Below are 8,235 nucleotides of genomic sequence, written 5' to 3'. Positions count from 1 at the left end.
ATGCTGCTCCTGCTACACTCGCATCCCACATGGGCTGCAGTTTGTGTCTCAGCCGCTCCACTTCCAGCCCAGCTGCCTGTTAGCCGTGGGGGAAGGGCTTGGACCCCTCCACCCGTGTGGGAGGCCTGAGCTCAGCCCCAGTGTTGAGAGCCATTTCGGGAGTGAACCAATGGGTGGAAGATGTCTCTGTCTCTTAGCTCTTTCAAGTAAATAAATCTTGCTTTTTTTTAACTGAAGTAAATTAGAATACTAGCCATCTTAATAAAACAAAATCAATGAATGAAAAGGATTAAATAAGTTATTTGGAGCCAGGAACTTCATGCCTGGCAGGCAATCAACCACATGGGCCGTTTTCCACAGTTTTAGCAGAGAGCTGGATTGGAAGTGGAGCTGTGAGACTTGAACCAACACCCATATGGGATGCCAGCACTGTGTGCAGTGGCTTTACCTGCTGTGCAACAGCACTGGTCCCCAAAACAATGCACAAATAATGCATGAATCAAAAAGGAAAGGTGAGTGAAAATTTTTAACAATTTTTGAACTGATTAAAAGGGAAAACATTAAAATTTCTGGGAGAAAACTACGACATTAAATATATGCGCTAGATGCATGCATTTTTAATAAATTTTTAAAAAGATTTGTTTATTTTATTGTAAAGTCAGATATACAGAGAGGAAGATCTTCTGTCTTACGGTTTACTCCCCAGGTGACCACAATGGCCAGAGCTGCACAGATCTGTAGCCAGGAGCCTGCCTGAGCCTCTTCCTGGTCTCCCACGCGGGTGCAAGATACCAAGGCTTTGGCCGTCCTCGACTGCTTTCCCAGGCCACAAGCAGGGATCTGGATGAGAAGTAGTGCTGCCAGGATTAGAACCCAGGCATGCAAGGCAAGGATGTTAGCCGCTAGGCTACCACACTGGTCCCATGTGCATTTTTTAAAAATGGGAAATCTAAAGTCAATCTAATTTCCCACCCCGAGTACCTAGAAAAAGAGCAAACAACCAAAAACAAACAAGAAAATGATAAAGATAGAAAATCAATGAAGCTTAAAAAGAAACGAGTGTAAAAAGAAATATAGGAGGGTCCAGCAGCGTGGCCTAGCGGCTAAAGTCCTCGCCTTGAATGCGCCAGGATCCCATATGGGCGCCGGTTCTAATCCCGGCAGCTCCACTTCCCATCCAGCTCCCTGCTTGTGGCCTGGGATAGCAGTCAAGAACGGCCCAAAGCTTTGGGACACTGCACCCGTGTGGGAGACCCGGAAGAGGTTCCTGGTTCCCGGCTTCGGATCGGCGCAGCACCTGCCGTTGCGGCTCACTTGGGGAGTGAATCATCGGACAGAAGATCTTCCTCTCTGTCTCTCCTCCTCTCTGTATATCTGACTTTGTAATAAAAATAAAATCTTTTAAAAAAAAAGAAATATAGGTAAAATGAGTGAAAGAGCTGATTCTTTGCTCTAGAAAACTGAGCAAGGGAGAAAAGAGGCAAGTTCCCAGTATTAGAAATGGTACATGAAAGTGTGTCCCTGGAGACGGCACGAGCAAGGAGAGCAGTGGGGCCAGAGCGATGGCTCAAGCCGCTCATCCCCCCTCCAAGTGCCAGCGTCCCACATGAGCTCCAATGTATGTCCCTACTGCTCCGCTTCTCGTCCAGCTCCCTGCTTGTGGAAAGCAGTCGAAAAGGGCCCAGAGCCTTGGGACCCTACACCCACATGTGAGAACCAGGAGAAGTTGCTGGCTCCTGGCTTTCGATTGGCTCAGCTCTGGCCGTTGCGGTTACTTGAGGAGAGAACCAGTGGATGGAAGATCTTTCTGTCTTTTTTTCTCTGTAAATCTGCCTTTCCAATACAAGTACAAACCCTTAAAAAATAATCATTCAAAACCTATTCATGGTTTTAACAATGATCAGAAAAATAGGAATACAGAGAAACTCATCTTGACAAGAATGTTTAAAAGAATGTTAAATTTTAAGAAGTAGAACTGCTTCTATCTAAATATAATTGGCTAAATGGAAAATTTCAAGAAGCTACATAGAACAACTAAAAGCACACACACACACAACACCATATGGACAACAAAAAATTTAAACGTGGGGCCCAGCACAGTGGCCTAGCGGCTAAAGTCGTTGCCTTGCACACTCTGGGATTCCGCATGGGTGCTGATTCTAATTCCAGCAGCCCCGCTTCCCATCCAGCTCCCTGCCTGTGGCCTGGGAAAGCAGTCGAGGACGGCCCAAAGCCTTGGGACCCTGCACCCGTGTGGGAGACCAGGAAGAGACTCCAGGCTTCTGGCTTCGGATTGGCTCAGCTCCAGCTGTTGCAGTCACTTGGGGAGTGAATCATCAGACAGAAGATCTTGCTCTATGTCTCTCTTCCTCTTTGTTTATCTGACTTTCTAATGAAAAAAAAAATTTTTTAAAAAGTACAAACCAGGATTCCCACCTTTACTCCTCTGCAGCTTCACGCTGCTGCACCTGGGAGACGACAGATGACTTCCACACGTGGGTCATTGCCATACACATGGCAGACCTGGAGCAAGCTCCTGGCTCCCACCTGGGTGTGGGGTCGTTGAGCATTTGGAGAGTGAACCAGCAGAATGGAAAATCTCTCCCTTTCTGTCCCATGCCCTTTTCCTTTTTTGAAGAGATGCATTTTACTGGAAAGAGTTCTAGAGAGAGGGAAAAAGATCTTCCATTTACTGGTTCACTCCCCTGATGGTCACAACAGCATGAGTTGATCCAAAGCCAGGAGCCAGGAACTTCTTGCAGTTCTCCCATGTGGGTGCAGGAGCCTAAGAACTTGAGTCACCCTCTGCTGCTTTCTCAGGCACATTAGCAGGAAGCTAGATTGGAAGTGAAGCAGCCAGGACTCACACTGGCACCAAAACAGAATGCCAGAGCCAAAGACGGAGGATTAGCCTACTGTGTCACCTCACTGGCCCCATTACACTACTTTCAAATTAAAACTTTTAAAAATATACCAGCAAGATTTTTTGGTAGGTATATACAAAATTTTTCTTGAATTTATATGAAAAAGAAACTAGGATGGCTGAAGTATTTTTTTTTTTTTTTTGAGAAACAAAGTATGAGGCATCAATTGATCAGATTTCGAGACCGCTAGGGCTACAATTGTCAAAGTTGTACAGCACAGTTGGGGGGAGAGACCCGGGTACGGTGATGCAGAGCCGAGCACCCAGAGGCAGGCCTCCCAGAGCAGCCTGACAGTGCCAAGAGAGCTCCCTGCAGGAGAGGCAGCTTAGGTAGCAGACGACGCTGGAGCAGCTGCCAGTGTGGGCGAATGGGAGGCTCCACCTGTCTGCCTTCACACAGATCTTAAAATGGCAATGAGACAGAAATAGGAAGCAGTTCAAACACAGAAGGAAATCATCCAGTATTAGGGCTGGACCAAGAGTTCTTAGATTTTACTTCAAAAGCAGAACCCATAAAAGAAAAGTGGAAGATTTGGGCCTTATCAAAATTGAGAATTTGGGGGCTGGCCTTATTATTTACTGAAAAGGCAGATTTTTTTTTAAGATTAATTTGTTTTATTGCAAAGTCAGATATACAGAGAGGATGAGAAACAGAAAGAAAGGCTTCCATCCGATGAGTCACTCCCCAAGTGACCGCAACAGCCAGTGCTGCGTTGATCCAGAGCCAGGAGCCAGGAACTTCCTCCAGGTCTCCCACATGGGTGCAGGTTCCCAAGGTCTTGGGCCATCCTCGACTGCTTTCCCAGGCCACAAGCAGGGAGCTGGATGGGAAGTGGAGCTGCCAGGATTAGAACCGGCGCCCATATGGGGGATCCTGGCGCATTCAAGGTGAGGACTTCAGCCGCCAGGCCACGCCGCCGGGCCCTTGCCTGTTTTCTTTTTTGTTTTTTCCCCACCTATTTTCTCATTGGATGGTTTGTGGCTTTTTTCACTGTTGGGCTTGAGAGCTCTTATGTAGTCAAAACACTGGTTCTTTGTCAGATCTATGATTTGCAAACATTTTCTCCCAGTACCTTTTCACCCACTATGACTTCATATTGACGTATACTCTCCCTTGCTCTCATATAAGATTTCCTCATTATTGGCGCTGGTAAAATGGCTCAACTGGCTAATCCTCCACCTCCACGTGCTGGGATCCCATATGGGAACCAGTTTATGTTCCAGCTGCTCCACTTCCCATCCAGCTCCCTACTTATGACCTGGAAGAGCAGCAGAGGATGGCCCAAAGTTCTGAGAGTTTGTGCCGATGCGGGAGACCCAGAAGAAGTTCCTGGCTCCTGACTTCGGATCAGCTCAACTCTGGCCATTGCGGCCATTTAGGGTGTGAACCAGTGGATGGAAGATCTCTCTGTTCCTCCTTCTCTCTCCAATATCTTCCTCTCAAAAATAAAAATATTTAGGGCGTGATGCAATAGCCTAGTGGCTAAAGTCCTTGCCTTGCATGTGCCAGGATCCTATATGGGTGCGGGCACTAATCCTGGCAGCCCCACTTCCCATCCAGGAAAGCATTCAAGGACGGCCCAAAGCCTTGGAACCCTGCACCTGTGTGGGAGACCTGGAGGAGGCTCTGGGCTCCTGGCTTCAGATCAGCTCAGCTCTGGCCATTGCGGCCACTTGGGGAATGAATCATCGGATGGAAGACTTTCCTCTCTCTCTCTCTCTCTTTCTCTCTGTATATCTGACTTTCCAATAAAAAATACTTAAATATTTCTACACATGAAAAAATAACTACATGGTATCAGAAACTGTTGGTGGGATGGGACATGAAGAGCCCCATGTACACAAATAGCACCCAACTTACACAGCTGAACATGCACTTGCCATTTCAGTCAGCAGTGCATCAAAGCAGTTAGTATGAGCAGTGCAGGCTGGCCCAGGAGGCATAGGGCTTTTGCAGGCAGGATGGAAACATTGTAGCTCAGGTGTTAACAAACTGCCCAACCTTCATCAGATTATTTGTTCCAGACTGGTGGGTTTCAGTGTAGGAAAACTACCTTTATCAGCCTAGCTCAAGGGCAGAGGCAACAAGGATTCTAACTTTTGTTCCAGGCTGCTGCCCTCATCCATTCCAGATTGACTTTTCTTCCTACAGGTGCAGTGGAGTCCCTGCCAAGTGCCTTTACACTGTCCCCATGAAGCCACTGACCGTCAGCCTTCAGTCAGCACGGTGTCCTCTGGACTCCGTCACAGAACACAGCAAGTTGCTGGTTTTTCTGTGTCTAACACACCCATCCTACCATGCCCACTGGTTGACGTCTTCCCTCTCCAGCTTGTGCGCTGTGGCCAGGGCCTCAAGCACATGGATCCTCTCCTCTCAGGAGCTGTGGGCGTGGCTCACATGGGGCTGTAGCCTGATTATTGGTGTGGAGGTCAGGAGAGGAGGAGGGCTGTGTCTCCAAGGGAGCAGGCGTTGCTTGGCAACACAGAGGCCTCTCCATCAACTTTAAGCAAGGAAACCATGGCAACCTTTAACAGGGAGACATGAACATTTTCAGGGCCAATGAGTGCAGGAGAATTTGGGGATTCAAAAGATTTTTAACACATTGGGTCCAACGTTGGGGAGTCTCTGGCCAAGCTGCTGCCTGCAGTACTGGCATCTCATATGAGCACCAGATGTTCCACTTCTGACCCGACTCCCTGCTGATGAGCCTGGGAAAGCAGTGGAGGATGGCCCAAGGGCTTTGACCCCTGCCACCCATGTGGGAGACCCAGACAGAGTTCCAGGCTCCTAGGTTCAGCCTTGCTGGGAAATCTCTCTCTTTCCCTCTCTGTAACTCTGTCTTCCAAATAAATCAATCTTTTAAAATGCATTGTCCTTATCCTGTATTCCAGGATTTACACTCCTTCTGAACAGCCCTGCCAGAATTGAGAAGTCAAAGTCCTTAGAACCTTACTAGTCATCCCTGTAATTAAATCCTAGCTTTAACCTCAGTTTAAAAAAATTTTGCTGATTTGAAAGGCAGAGTTAGAAAGTGATATTCCATCCCCAAATGGTGACCACTACTGCTTTAAGCCAAAAGCCAGGACCCAAGAGCTCCCTCCAGATCTCCCACGTGTGTATCAGGGACCGAAGTACTCGGGCTATCTTCTGCTGCCTTCCTAGAGCATCAGCAATAAGCTGGATTGGAAGTGGAGTCTCTTGGGATTCAAACCAGTACCCATAAAGGATGCTTGTGTCCAGCCAGGGCCATCCAATTCCATCACCTTTATAGACCTCGGTAATTTTCGCTTTAATCACTTGTGCAGTTCCTTCTGCTAGTAACCTGTCCCCAGAAATTTACTAGTACCGGGTATGGGCATCTGTAAACTAGTGAATTTTCCACTCTTTTTTCCCTCCCTGCTGATCCCACTTGAGGACTGGAGCTGGCGCGTTCTGCCCGCACTGCGCAGTCATGCCCAGCAGAGGGCAGTAGAGGCCGGCCCGGCCTGACCGTGCCGCCCACTTTCCAGGCGCAACCGCTCGCCCGTCCGGCCGGCCTGAGGCTGCAGGGCTCCAGAGCCTGGATGAGAACCCCGGCTCCCACTGTGGCCAGACCCGCACGCACTTTGGGTAGCAGAAGGAGACTGGCTCACGGAGCCCTGGTGACCTCATGTCTTCGCTCTGTGTCAGATCCCCTCTGGGCAATAATTCCAAGACACTTCCAACTTTTCTAGCCCCAAAATAGCACCGAGGCGACAACCACGTGAGAGCACGAGGGCCCAGCCTTGACCCGGATTCTCCTCACCGCCGCTGCTCTGCCTGCACCTTCCTCCCACGGCCACGTGCCTACACCGCCTCTCCCAAGGAAGCTATGTGCATACCAACATCAGCTGAGGGCCTACTGGCAGACTGAGTGATTTTTTTTTTAAAGATTTATGTATTTTTTTTAAAGATTTATTCATTTTATTACAGTCAGATATACAGAGAGGAGAGACAGAGAGGAAGATCTTCCATCCGATGATTCACTCCCCAAGTGAGCCGGAACGGGCCGGTGCGCGCCGATCCGAAGCCGGGAACCAGGAACCTCTTCCAGGTCTCCCACGCGGGTGCAGGGTCCCAATGCACTGGGCCGTCCTCGACTGCTTTCCCAGGCCACAAGCAGGGAGCTGGATGGGAAGTGGAGCTGCCGGGATTAGAACCGGAGCCCATATGGGATCCCAGGGCGTTCAAGGCGAGGACTTTAGCCGCTAGGCCACGCCGCCGGGCCCAAGATTTATGTATTTTTATTGCAAAGTCAGATATACAGAGAGGAGGGGAGACAGAGAGGAAGATCTTCCGTCCGATGATTCACTCCCCAAGTGACCACAATGGCTGGTACTGCGCCGATCTGAAGCCAGGAGCCAGGAACTTCTTCCTGGTCTCCCACGCAGGTGCAGGATCCCAAGGTTTTGGGCCGTCCTCGACTGCTTTCCAGGGCCACAAGCAGGGAGCTGGATGGGAAGTGGAGCTGCCGGGACTAGAACCGGCGCCCATATGGGATCCCGGGGCGCATTCAGGGGAAGACTTTAGCCGCTAGGCCACGCCGCCAGGCCCAGACTGAGTCGTTTCAATTTTTTTTCTCTCTCTCTCCCCCAGGGAAGCGTTGTGGCACAGCCAGTTAAAATGCCACTTGCCACCCCGAAACCCCCTAGGCAGCACATGCGTGCCAGCTGGGAGTGCCAGCTGTGCCGATTCTCACCCAGCTCCCTGCAGAGGATGGCCCGAGAGCCTGGACTTCTGCTGTCCCTTGGGAGACCCAGATGGAGTTCCAGGTTCCAGAGTCTGCCCTGCCCAGTCCCACTGGTGGGGCCTTTTGGGGAGGAAGCCAGTGGATGAAAGATGGAGCTCCCTTCCTGGGCCTTGCATGTAAATAATTTTTAATGACTGTTAAAAATAAAAGTTCATCACTTTCCAGCCCCTCTAACTCCCTTCCCTGTTAGTGAATGAGAACACACCTGGTCTCCCCAAGCTCAAACAACAAACCTGGGAGTCTTGCCTCCTCACTCCACTGAATTCAAACTAGGAGTCCCGTCCATTCTTTCTGATTTGTTTTTCTTTTTTTTTTTAAGATGTATTTATTTTTATTGCAAAATCAGATATACAGAGAGGAGGAGAGAGAGAGAGGAAAGTCTTCCGTCTGATATTCACTCCCCCAGTGGCTGCAACGGCCGGTGCTACGCCGATCTGAAGCCAGAAGCCACAAGTTTCTTCCAGGTCTCCCATGTGGGTGCAGGGTCCCAAGGCTTTGGGCCGTCCTCGACTGCTTTCCCAGGCCACAAGCAGGGAGCTGGAT

This window comes from Ochotona princeps, chromosome 2 (assembly GCF_030435755.1).
Source record: "Ochotona princeps isolate mOchPri1 chromosome 2, mOchPri1.hap1, whole genome shotgun sequence".
NCBI classification, from domain to species: domain Eukaryota; kingdom Metazoa; phylum Chordata; class Mammalia; order Lagomorpha; family Ochotonidae; genus Ochotona; species Ochotona princeps.
The sequence above is the reverse complement of the archived record's forward strand: the minus strand, read 5'-3'. Positions refer to the sequence as shown.